General features: G+C 27.3%; 1 protein-coding gene across 5 annotated transcripts in view; it reads left to right on the top strand.

The window, feature by feature from the left end:
• The window catches only part of LOC126737690 (uncharacterized), a 279234-nt gene that overhangs the window by 60682 nt on the left and 204555 nt on the right, over positions 1 to 13997 (top strand). For 3 of the 5 annotated variants that reach the window (XM_050442687.1, XM_050442691.1, XM_050442688.1), the window contains exon 2: positions 5708 to 5747. The exons of the other annotated variants lie outside the window; for them this stretch is intronic. The gene's annotated coding sequence lies outside the window, so the exon portion shown is untranslated. The remainder of the gene's footprint in view (positions 1 to 5707; positions 5748 to 13997) is intronic. 5 annotated transcript variants of the gene reach the window in all.

Here is a 13997-nt window from a genome sequence, read left to right as displayed (position 1 = left end):
TTATAAATAATTTTTGGAATAAAATAATGCCGATAATTTATTGCAAATTGGCTCTGGACATTTTTTAATGTAATAAGTTTAAATTTAATTTTTGCGTGAGTTTGAGTAAATTTTTAGCACTTCTAGGTACAATACGACCTTTAAATATTCAAAGATGTTAAACTTTTTTAATTATAATTCTTAATATTTTAATTATAAGATATTTATTAAGTAATAAAGCAAAAACTGTTTAACATTCAATTACTGCGGGATATAGAATTAAATGTGACGCAAGACGACACCTAGCATTTCCACATACAGAGTAAGGGGAGCTTTAAGCACGCCAACGGGCCATACAAACCTATGAAGTGATGGATCGGTTCCTTAATGAAATTTGTTCAGCGGCAAATATGTACTTAAGATTGAGGTTAAAAGCATGACAAATGGTTACATGACACTTATTGAAAAACATTGTAAGGGAAAAGGTTTATCATACAATTTTGAAAGGTAAATCTGTGCTGCTTGTATGAGAAAATAATAAACCCATACATATTTTACTTTATATTTGAAAACAAATTATTAAAATTGACGTAGATCTTTAAATAAACGGTTATTTTAAACATGGTGGATTTTATATTATAAAGGAATATTAGGAGTTAAAAAATAGTGAAGTAGCGGAACGAGTGGCTAGTTTTTTGAAAAAGTGCTGCTGCATATATGATGAAAAAAGTTTCTTGCAAAGCATCAAGTTTGCCAAATATACTGACTTACGATAATTTTTTGTAAACCTACTACAAGCAAAAATCTCTTGTTTAAAAACTAAAAGATTATTGAAACTACTATTCTTTTAACTATAGAGAACCTCCTCATATGGATAAATTCTTTAAAATATTTCCAAGGTGTTATTCTAGAGACAGAAAACCGATTTACTTGATACAATTTTTAAGAATTAAGTTTTAAAAGACAAAACTCAGTTAAATATCCTAATTATTTATAAATTAAAACTCAAAATACATAAATTGCATTTAGACATAGATTTTTTAAATTAAGATTTATAATAATATGTCAATTTTGTCAAGGAATTTTAGTGTAGCGGTTCCTTATGCTATTATAATTTAATAAATCGCAATTTTTGAATGCGTATCATATAGGGATTTAATTATTTAAAAGTCCTAGTAAATTACTTTTGATAAAATTTAAAAATTCTAAATAGTATTATCACTGAAGCTGACACATAAGCCATTTAATTTATGAACAATGTATGAAAAAAATGTACTTGCCCTGTTGTATCATAAATTTTGCTTGTTACGTGGAGTAGGGATTGTAAAATTTTTACATAGGTTTTTTTTAAATTTGTGCAGCAGATATACCATCAATACCCGGACAACTTCTGTTTTTAAGATTTTGAATACGTTTATTTACTTCATTTTTAGTAATTGGGAATAAAAACGAAGACGAACTATATTTTTTTGAAGGCATATATTATGATTTTGAAAATTTAAAAAAAAAATTCAAAAGCTTTCCCGTAGTGATTATCAACTTTAATATGACTGTTATCCAAACTATCTTCATTAGTCTTTAAATTTCTGTTTTATAGAAGACTCTTTTTGTCTATTATTTTAGCAATTTGATTCATGCATTCTTTTAACTCATATTTAAATTCTATATTTTATGAAAAAATCGTCAATCATTCTCAAAGAGATTAGAAAGAAATAACTCTAGTTTTTTATATAATCTATATTATAGTTCATGATCAGTTTTCTTTTCAGGTTTACCCTATTCCCAAGTGAAGAGGAAAATTTGAACAGTTTTCTGGCTTAGTGAAAACTTTCGAAAAAGTTGTCATTGCTGTTTCAGGGTTGCTAATGCTTTTAGTTATTGTCCAGTGTTATTCTACCAATAGTTTTTTAGTTTTTAATAATTACTAGATTTTTTATTTATATTATTTTCTTTACTAGTATATTGTGTGTGTGCGTTATTTTTGTACTGTATTTTAAGCTAAGATTTATCTGTACTGGAAAATGATTTATGACATAACCTCATTTTTATATAAGATAAATAGCCTATTTAAGAAATTATGGTAAAATACTTAATAGGTTTATGTTACCATCTTTTGTAAATATTTTTATTGGATATATCATGTTGATAACATTTTAAATAATTTTTATAAATATGACTGAGAAAAAAAATAGATAAGAGAAATTTTAAGAGCTTTAAGAGTTCTCAAAAAAAAACATAAATATTGATATTAATTTCTTTTTTAGAAATTAAGTCAATAGTTAATATTATTCCGTTACTTAGATAAAAAGTTACGTCAATAAAAATGCCAATTTTTTTTATTGAAATCAAAAACAGATTAGCGAGAATCAAGACTGTGAAAATTTGATTTGGTTTACTTACATTATTAAAGACCTAAAAGCCTCTGACCTAAAACAGCCTGCATACTATCGAATGTACATAATAGGACTCGCAACAATATGACAATCTTCTTATCTTGATATTTGACTTATAAAATGGCACAGTTTAAAACATATATCAAAAAATTAAAACGAGTGAAGAAATAAAAATACTTGACAGCGATCGCATATATATATATATATATATATATATATATATATGTATATAAACATATATTATGAATGAAAAAAAAGATATTAATAATAAATAAAATCAGCATAGCGACTATACCTAAAACGAACCGCTATCACTTTATTTTTAACTGGTACTGCACTGGTTTAATACAAAAACCAAAATTTAATTAACTAAAAATATAAAATACCTTTAATTTATATTTGTAATAAATACCTTTAAAAAAACCCGCACTGATATCCTAATTTACGCCTCACCACATATCTGAAGTTAAACCGCAGCCTTCACAACAATAACTCGTTTAAATAAAGCCCGATTTTAGCATTTTAATTGGTAAGCGGCAGTTTTAATTTAGAGTTTTCATCGACGGAATTGATTTAAAATAAAAACAATATAATCGAATTAAATTTCGAAGCTTACCTAGCGGCACGTGTATATTTGATATTTCATTGTTTTGTTGAAAAACCGTGCAAGTGCCCGGCTTAAATTACACATGGCGCACATACCCGCTGCAAAAATACACGATTCGCTGAGCAACAGCTTGTTCAATCGGTTGCGAAATTTCATTTCGACCACAAAGTCTTGAATTTTTTCTGTAGTACGATTCGCTTTTGAATTTACAATTAACATGAGCTAAAATTAAATATTTCCTTTTAATTTGTTAAAGTGTTTTTGTTTGTTTGTTTTATTTACAATTTTGGGAAATCAAATGAGGATAGACCAGATAGCAACTGCTTGCTTAGTGTAACATTAAAGGTATAATGATATAATTCAGTTATCAAATTGATAGACGAATCTCAGAATTTTGACATTAATATGAAATACGTTTATGGCTTTTATCCTCAAAGGAATTTTGGTTAGGTATGCAATCTAACAAGACCTGTGCGGCTCTTCATTTTCGCAAATACTTTGACAAAAGCTAATAATCCAAAGTTGGGGAAACTGTGTTCCTACTTGTATGTTAATTAATTTAAAGTACTTAAAGTTTCTAGGTACTTTCAGGGGTTCTATTCTCTGTAAAGGGAAAGTAACAGTTATAGTCTAAAATTAAACTATACTTTGGTTAGTCAAGAATATTGATAAATGGAAAAAGTAGAAATGCAGAAAACAAAAGTATACATATATGTTTATACAATAGGTATTATTGGCATGGTGCGTTCTTCCACAACATCCATCAAACTACCATACTATCTGTTCAACCTAATCAAATTACCTAAATATCTACGTTGTTAGAGTCTACATAAAAATATATCAATAAAAATAAAAATATTCTCCTATACGCATTTTATAATATAAAATTTTAAAATATTTTGTCCTTAATAGAAACTAACTGGAGCTAGTTAATAACGCAAAATATTCGTTCAAATTTTATATTACTGAAAAATTAAGCTTTTTTAGATTCGGAGGAAGTTAAGTTAATTATAATAGAAAGACCCAATAAAAGCGTAAAACTGAGTACCCGTTTAATGCATTTTTTAATAAATACATTTACTTTACTATGAACAATAGGCTATCAGTACTGCAACAATTTTGATGCGTTTGAGTATACTGCAGTAGCATTAGAATGTGTTCTCAAATGTTTGAATGAGTTACCAATTATGGTCTTTGCAAAAAGAATGTAGTCTAGTGCTATATGGAGGATCATTCTATCTTGCTTGTCTGGTTTTGGCCAGTGAGACCAGCAATCGGCAATACCGACATATTGATACCAGAGGGTTATTAAAAGAAGTAGAAGGTCAAAGCAACTTAAGTCAAAAATTACCCTCAAAATTGTGGCTTTGGAAAAAAGCCTTAAAAAGCCTGACTGATACATCCAAGATAATCTCTGATTAAATAAAAAGAAAAACTAGCAAAATACCAAGTGCCTGGTAATACTTCTAGAGCAACCGAAAGTCTCGAACATGATGAATTTCAAACAGGTCTAGTTGCAATAATATCAAATAAGCTTAATATCCACTCAGATAAGATTAACTATAAATTAGACAACATCGTTAGGGCAATAAAGAGCGCTAATAGCTTACCATAACTGGTAAAAAAATTATAGGTCAAAGTTGGTCTAATGATGAAATATTAGCTCACTTAGAAGATGTTGTATATTGGCAGTTTTCGGTATATAAAAATATTCTGCTTTCTCTAAACTGCCATTAAATATTTTGTCAATTATAAGAGCAATAAAATTAATAATAAGTAATATTATAAGTAATGTCGTCAAAGCATTTACATTTAGATTTTATTTGCCAAAATAATTGTAAATATCAACCTCTGTAATTTTATGAAAGCGGAATTTGAAACCGTGTTTTATTGGAATAGAAGTCAACTAAGCCTTGATCAATATGAATAGCTTTGAAGCTGATATTTAAAAAATGTTTACTAATATTTTCTGGGCTTTATAAGCTACCGTGTATTTGTATTTTATTACATCTTTAATGATTGCTGTAATGTAGGGTTTAAATTGATGCTTGACTTTAAATAAATTTATTGGACTAAATATGTTTTAGTCCAATAAATTTAAAACAAAAGTTTTTAAAACAAAAATTCAATTGACCAGCTATTGATTGGTAAGTCTAATTGATTTAATTATTTATTTAACAAATTTATTTAACAAATGTCAAACAATCCTTTATTAAAATTACGAAAGTCTCTATACTTTAGGAATTTAGAAATAGACGTAACATCAAAATTATTATATTTCGCTTTAACAAGACGATGATCAGATTGGTTGTATATTTCTAAGGTGCCGGAATTTATTAGTTCTAAACTATTATTAGTACAAATAATATCTATAAGACTATCAGAATTTCTACTCACTAGAGTAGGCTCACCAAAGCTGTTCTCTAAAATAGAATAGAAGCTCTAAAATAGAATTAATGCATAACTTCCAGGGCTATTTATACACAAGTTTATATTTAGGTCACTTATTGATATTATACAGTATATGTATAGTGATATTTGAAGCATATTATGGAAAATAATAATTAAAAAAGTGTAAACATCGGATGGTGGTTTGTATATTAACTTCAACAAAACAGCTAAACTTTTACAAAAGTAACAGTAATGAGAAAACTGCACAATATAATTTTTCTTTTTAACAATTTTAATAATTGTTGCCATGTAAGTAATTTTAATGTTTTATTTTCAGAAATAATCAGCATCTTTTGACTCTGTAATGATAAATTATGGTAAGTATCGTAAAAAAATATTCTAAGTAATTAAAATCTATAAAAAATTATTAACCATTTCTAAGTCAGCCAGGTAAAATACCGAGTGACCCTAAATAGAGGAAACATTTTTAAACTTCATGCATTTGAACCAGCCAAGTGAAAGTTCCTTTTAATTTTTATTGTGTTAACTTATTAGCTACTTATTTACCACACCCAATATTCTCTTCTATCCTTAGTTCGACCTTTCCATGAGAGAGCTTTTAACCCGAGCAATTACGACACTAAGAATAAAATAACTTCAATTTATGCTAAATGCCAATTTCCTCAATGGCATCTTTAACGAAAAGCTCATAATCAACCGCCTCAAAATCCTTTGGGCATGAATTTCAATTGATACTTCTCCAATACTTATTTCTTCATCTTCCTACTTCTTTTCTTTTAGCTCTATAGCAAACTTCGTTACAAACCTTACTCAATATCAAGTCTGTATCCTTTCACTTCAATTCTATCTAGTTTAGGATAAGGTTAATATTATGCTTCTTTGCAATTACAATTTATTATACAAAGCAATCCCGTATGAAAAATTGTTTCGAGACTATTGTTTTAATTCTTAGTTACTGCCTCTAGACTGTATGCACATTATGTACATCACATATTATTTGCTTTTCATTAAGTAAGTAAAAACCAACTAATATTTTTAAGTGTTCAAAGAACTAACTTAAATATCGTATTTTTATATTTAGTACAAGAACAACTTTTTAAACCCAAAGAATAAATATCTTGTGACATAAAGGTAAAAAATGTTGTTCCCAAATTTAATAAAGAGCAACTTTTCAAACCTAAAAAGCAATTTATTTTTTGACACAAAATTTTTTTTTAAAGTTGTTCCTTAATTTAATTCTTTTCCCCTTTAATATAAACTTAGCTAATTATTCGTTAAACTTTAAGTTGTTTGCGCTTGTTATCTTATGTCTGGTTCTCATTATTATCAAAAACTTTCTAATTACACACATTTCTTTTGTTTAAGTTTCCTTGGTGCAGATGAGCTTTAAAAATTAAGATAAAACTTAAAAATTTTTTTAAATAAGTTTTATATTTTTTATTAAAAATTGTGAAAACTAGCAAAAAAAAGAATAATAAATGAATAATTATTAGTCTATTCTATGACAAAACAAAAAGTTTACAATGTGAAAGGTGACACTTTTGTATTTTATTTCATTATGTAAATTCAAATTAATTAACAAATACTAACTAATTCATTGAATGTACCATTAAGCCATATTATATTAAGATTTATTGATTATTTATATAAATGATATTGCTATTTTTATAATTGCTATTTCTATTATGATCGGATTTGTAATTCATCGGTTAAATAAAGCAGGTTTATGTCCTTTTAGGGTATAATTATTTTTGTTATAAAAACGAGTACCCTTGAGACTTATGGATTAATTTCATTTACACTAAACAAAGCTCATTTAAATATCTAAACTGTTAAAAGTTGTTAAGTTAAATTTTTAATTTAATATTTATTTACTAATTTACGTATGTGTCGTTATTTAGTTTGATTAAAAAAACATGTTGTCCTACTTCCTAAATTTAAATAATTTTAAATAAATGTAACTTAAAATAAAGCTTTAAAAATGTAGAAGTGTAACATCTAAAAATATACTTATAAGCAAATAGAAACACCCTTAAAATATAAAATAGCCAAGATCCAAATTCAACTATACCAAAAATATACATCAATAATTACGTATAATATATTTTGCGGAAAATTTTTGAAAAAGAATTTCTTAGTAGCTTACTACTTAGATTTGAATATATTTATGGCTTTATAACTAACACATAGCTTCTTTATAGTATTAGAGAAAACTTTTAAATTTAATAATTTTTCTTATTAAAATTTTGTTTTACCCTTTATACAGAAAATTTTACCGAATACTAAGAGTATTCAAAAGAAGTTCTCAATGCCAAATCTATAAATGGAAAACCGCGAATAACAGAATTAAATTTTCTGAGGAAAAAGAAATATAGAAAAACTAAGCTTGTAAAGAGTTTTTTAGATACGTAGCAAAAACCTTGCAAAAAAATTCTTTTTACAGTTTTTTTCTTTGCATAAGCGAAAAAGCGGTATTATAGATACTACATTAAAAGAACATTTTTATAAATATTTATCTTGTGCCTTTTAGGGGCTCTCGCTTCTTTTGAATAAATCCTCTCTATTTAATTATCTTATCTCTGTATATATATTTAGGCCATACTTTTTTCTCGAATCTCTTGAAATAATAGTTTCCAATATGAGCAAATTTATATTCTTGAAACATTTGAGACACTATTTTTGCATAAATTAATAAAGACCATTTTTGAATTGATCCAATTGATAATATTTACTTAACAATTTTTTTCTTAAACTTAATATTTCAAAATTAATTAAACATACAAATTTGCTCAAAATTCTGTTTTATACACGATAGTGCATTTCCTACATTCTCCTAGATTTTCCTGTGTATGATATTTCATTACTAGACATATATGTGCTAATAGGAGTCATTTCATTAAATATTTAGGGTAAGTTTAAAAACCATATAGGTGAATCTCGCGTCAATTCTTTAAATGCCAATTTGTTTTCCCTTTCGTAGACAGACAAATACAACAAAACCAAAAAAATAGTTAAATAAATATATATTTAACGATAATAATAAATGGTGTGTTGCTTGGATATATCGTCATCATTTTCAAACATTTTCAAATGCACAGATATTTATAAATAATATATTTCTTATATCATGCAATAACCTACAATCTGAAAACCAAATGTAATTTTGTTAGTTAATTGATAAGTTCCATATAGTCGAGTCATGAGTTACTACCTATACTCTCTTTAAAGTATAATATACAGGCCGAAAAAGGACAGTTTAAATTAATATTCAATAATACAAAAAATTAAACATAAACTAATTTTAAACGTATAGAAAAGTTTAACAGTTTAGTTGAAAAATCGATACTCAATTTGACCCCGACGGCGAACTATATCAACTTCTTCATGCATACTTCCTGAGTGGACAGAATGAACACACGATACAGCGAGCAACCTCGTGCTCGACGGATCGTGTAATCCTAATCCAGCGATCATTCAGTTTAATATCGTCGTAAGAAAAGAATTCGAACGATCTAACTGAGTGAAAAATCCCCTTTGTACTACTTTCAGGTATTTTCCCTCACAAGATTTAAAAATCCATCTTTGAACTTTAAAATATCAAAATAATTTCTTAAAGAACATTGCTAAGCCAGTTTTAATGACTTTTAGGGTTCTTATTGACTTTGTGAAGTATAACCGAGCACAAATATAATAAGTTTTCTATTTTATTGCGCATTTCTTATGATTTTAAAAAAAAGTACTTGGATTATAAAAATCCAATAAGCTAAAGGTCTTTTAGAAAAAATTATAAAGCAAATTTATAAATGACTGGAAAAGATAGAAATTCCAAATATTGATAAGTATTTAAATATTAGGTGTATGAAAAATATAGATCTTATTTATAAATAGTATTATTGTATCTACAAGTAAGCAGTAATAAATATGAATTTATTTAGAATAGATATATAATTTTCGTAGTATTCCCTTAAATCAGAATGATTACCTGTACCTGAATGGTTATTTATGTGAAAGGAATTGCCTGGATATGGCTTTGAGGAACGGCTCAGTCGGCTGACAGTTGGCTTAAGGAGGTTGCCGCACTTAATGCATCCAATCTGTTGCTTGTGGATACAAGATGTGACATAACCAATTAGGTATCATGCCTCAAGTTAATTGGAATTTGTCGTTTAATTTCAGCCTCGACCTGTTTCAATTTTCCTTTTGTTAGTTATGGCATCCTCAGGTATATTTTGCAAAATTATTGATAATCTTTATTAGGACCCATTTTTAAGTTGATTCTAAAATACAAGGATGTCTTATAAGAGCTGGCCTGAGCTCAAAATGGTGATAGAGGAGGTAGTTCTAGTTTTAGGGGTTTTCAGAAATATTTGACACAATACAGATTGTCTCACCAATTTTTGATCACCCTGTATTTCCTATTTGCCAAAATCATGAAACAGGTGACTGAAAAAAAATTTATCATAAAATATATGAAAAGAAAACTGAAACAAATTGTGAAAATCGGTTGAAATATTTAAAGAAATTGGAGTTCTCTTAATTTATGCCCAAAATTTTTGGAAAAATCTTGGTTACCTTCTCTTCAATTTTTCTAATATTATATTACTAGGATTTTCCAGAAAATTTTACTCAAATAAAAATAACATTAAAGAAATAGGCCAGGTATCCATTAAAATTATGCATTAAGTAAAAAAATAAATACCTAATTAATTTTTTTTTATAGAAAAATTGTTAAAAATTTTAAAATAATTTAAATGAAAACACAAACAATTCGGGTAATATACTTCGGTTTTTCTCAATTTTGACTATTTTTTTTTTTGTAAAATTTGAAAATCCTGGAACTTACGTACGTCAAAATATCATTATATTTTAAGTATAAGCATTTTCCGATTTTACAAATACATTTTTAACTAATTATCTAAAAAATTTGCTTTAAAATAATAACAAAAATTAGGAAATGAGGCTCGTAATTGAGTACTTAATAGAATATTTTGAAAAGTTTAAAAAGTTGGTAATTTTTCTTTTTTTATAGTAGCTAATGTAGGAAATGCCCTCTAATTTTTGTGTTTTATTATTCTTTTCGGAAGATATATTATGTAAACCCAACAAACTAAAAACGTGGCATCACAAGCTGTTTTTATTAATTTATTGAGTTATTACCTATAAAACTTTAACAAATCCATGGAAAATTGCATATTTTCTATAAGCACTTCCAAATTGCTGAACGATGATGTTGTGTAAACTTCTTTTTAATTATCATCTAAGCAAATTTTATAATAGAACTAATAAAACCGTACACTGGTTTTCGGACTATCAAATTTACTCACAATGATATTCCAAGTTCTACTGCTAATTAACCATCCTTTCATAATTTTGAATCAACTTTACTTATTTTTAGCATAACCAGATATGGTTTATAAAAGAAGTGAAAATACAATATCTCTGCTATTTTAGCGTCACTGATACAGATCAAATTTAGTTTACTAATTACATTTTTAGAATGTCAGTACAAATAATCGTAGTTTTAATAAAATAAAATTATTTTTTGGGAATATTTTATTCTTTAGTATTTTCAAGTTTAACGTTTTCATATTTAAGGAAATATTTACTCTAGATTTATAGGAAAACGCGGCAAAAAATTCAGCTGATTTTACTAAAGTAATAAATACCAGATTAATTTCTAACGCCAAAGTTATTCTAAATCTGCAACTCTTATATTATATTACCACCAAAGTGGAAACTTTTATGCAAATATATTAAATCTAAATAATAGTATATCAAGCGCTAGAATAATATTAGTCAAAGTTTAATAAAACTCTCATAAAACATTATTAAAACACCCTATAATTACTTTAATCACATATACTTAAACGGCCAGAGGAGTTTACTCTTAATATGTCCAGAGGTGGATGAGAATTATCAATGTTTATTAAACCAACACAATAAAGTGTCTTTCACATAACCAATATTTATAGGCAAGAATCCCAAAATATCTTTAGAATTTCACTACACAGTGTTTGCAAGGTCAAAGTCCCGATTACAATAATATCCTCAATTGACTCACAGGTGTTTGAGGCAGTCAGCATGTGAGCTTCCTAAACTGCTGCATTCATAAGAGGGAGAATATAAACAGAACCAATACAGTTTTTAGAATTTCCATGATTCACATATACCCAAGTCCCAAAAAACTAATTACAATAATAAGTACTTCACCTCTATGGTTTTTAGTACTGGTAGTAGAATTCCTGTCCTTTGTATGGCGTTACGAGGCTCTAGAGGTTTAGCATCACTAATAGAGAGATCCAGTTTAGTCTTAGTAAAGATTGTAAAAATTGTTAGGTTGACTCACTTTTACCGGAGGTGAAAAGGTCTTTTAGATTAGTTTTTAGGCCTCTAACATTTTTTTTAACCTTGAATATATATATTGCTTTACAGATGGAAAGTCCAAGGGAATTTTCGACTCAAAAAACTTCAAATTTCATATTCGGAAAATGCTTGATCTTTGATGCTGTTTCTTCACTAAATTTTATGGTTAATTTGTTTAGGTGTATTTTTTTTCTTTATTTGTTCAAATGTGACTCCTAGTAAAAATGCGCATATAAAGAACAGCTTTTACTCAATATCGTCACTTTCCATCAGTCAGAAAATTGAACGAAAACAACAAGTTTTCGAAACTGAAATGACGTGAACGGTCACACGTAATCAGTGTTATTTCAAGCGAAGACTTTTGCCGAAACCCAAGAGATCCTCCAACTTTAAATTAAGGTAGTTTCGAGAAAACCGCAGTTTTAAATATTTCAGTAAATTGCGCGGTGGGATCCCTTTCCAAAAACAGCGAGCGCGTTGAGGTTATGCGGCCCCGGCGATAAATTGGACGTTGAAAAGCAGATCGTGAAAATCGAATAAAATTTATCGGTAGTTAGGAACAAATATTTCTTTTTAACGTGTAATAAATAACGTAAATAGATGGCACGGTGGTAAAACATTTGGAATAGTGTTTTTATCGGGAATAATAATAAGATTCTCTTTGGGGACAACTTTAAACGACAAGATTAGCTTACGGCAATCTTTTGGATTTGAATAGATTCCAAAAAATTAAGGGAAATTAATAAATTATTCTCGTATTGAGTCCTAACAACTGTCGCTGGCTAATCATGTTTTTTTAAATCATTTTAATATTATGATAAGTAGTAGTCTTATTTTTAGGCAAAGTACTCATATTATTAAAGTAGTCGTCCTATCCTGTCCTCTCAATCTTCTATTACTCTATAACTTTTCATTTCTTTTTGATTTTAAGTTAATATGAAAAACGGAAGCAGAGGATATTAAAAAAAATAAACATGTTATATCATAATTTGTTAAATAGGCAGATTAGTTAAATACTTAAAACGTCTTGATATCATCGGAAAGCATTCACACGCCAAAGACGACTCGTTAAATAGATTAAAGAGAACTTTCGGTTAAATTATCAGGACTACTGAAACTAAAGTTTAAAGACCAAGTGGACGTTACTTGATGTTAACTGTTGGAATTCACCTAATAGAAAATCAGCCGAAGTTTAGCACAAGATCTAATTTGGTTACTAGAATTATTATTATTCCATTTACGTTCACATAAACCACGCGTCTATGTTTTGATATTGATCCATTTATATCCTGTTTATTCTTTTGTTCATTACTACATTAATTAATACTGTAATAATATAATAATCTACTGTAATAATTAATGTAGTCAGAGTAAAAATTGAGGATAAAAATAATATTGATAGGATAATAAACCAAAATCAGTTTGACCCAATTGAAAAAAACTTAATAATAAAAATACATAGGAGGATAAATAATATAAACGAGAAATTATATATTATCTTTAAGGTTAACTCTAATATTTTGACTACGGAATTATAAGATAAATGTAATAAATATCGTCATTTGCATAAAAGATTGTAAAAATAAAGATGAGGGTCATGATACTAGAGAACATGCAGCAAATAATTTCTTCTAGTTAAAATTGTATTGACAAAATCATTAAAGTAATATGTTTTAACTTACCAGTAATTATATATTATTTATTAATTTTGTTTTATGTACATTTTGACTAAATAAAATTATTATTTATTTATTATTTTGCTGTAATAGATATATAATTTAAAAAATTAAACATTTTTACTTTTTCTATTTCAATTAATGCCTTGAATATACTGTAAAAAATCTAACACCCTAACGTTCAGATCATAAAAAAGTCCTAAAAAGATTTTCATTGCCTAAAATGTTAAATGCCCTTTTAAAAACCCTCAGCGGTTGTAAAAATATTCCTGCTATTAGGTCTCCACCGTGATCATTAGTGTTCCCAGGACGTTCAATATCGCTGCGGAGATGTTTATTCTGAAAGGGAGTTTCAACTGACAGTGAATAATTTATTGAAGGATATAGATCTTATAAACTTTTGTTTTATACAAAAATCTTAAGAATATCTTTCGCGAAATTATTTATGAATTTTAAATAAATTGCTTTGTTATCATTTTGATCGAATGATTTATTTGCGTTTAATATGCTGAATAATTATGCATCAGGGTCGCTCTATCCACAATACTGTGGGAACTCTGCTGACAA

The sequence above is a fragment of the Anthonomus grandis genome, chromosome 6, assembly GCF_022605725.1.
Source record: "Anthonomus grandis grandis chromosome 6, icAntGran1.3, whole genome shotgun sequence".
In the NCBI taxonomy this organism is placed as follows: domain Eukaryota; kingdom Metazoa; phylum Arthropoda; class Insecta; order Coleoptera; family Curculionidae; genus Anthonomus; species Anthonomus grandis.
Note: the sequence above shows the minus strand (reverse complement) of the source record. Positions and strands in the feature narration are given on the sequence as shown.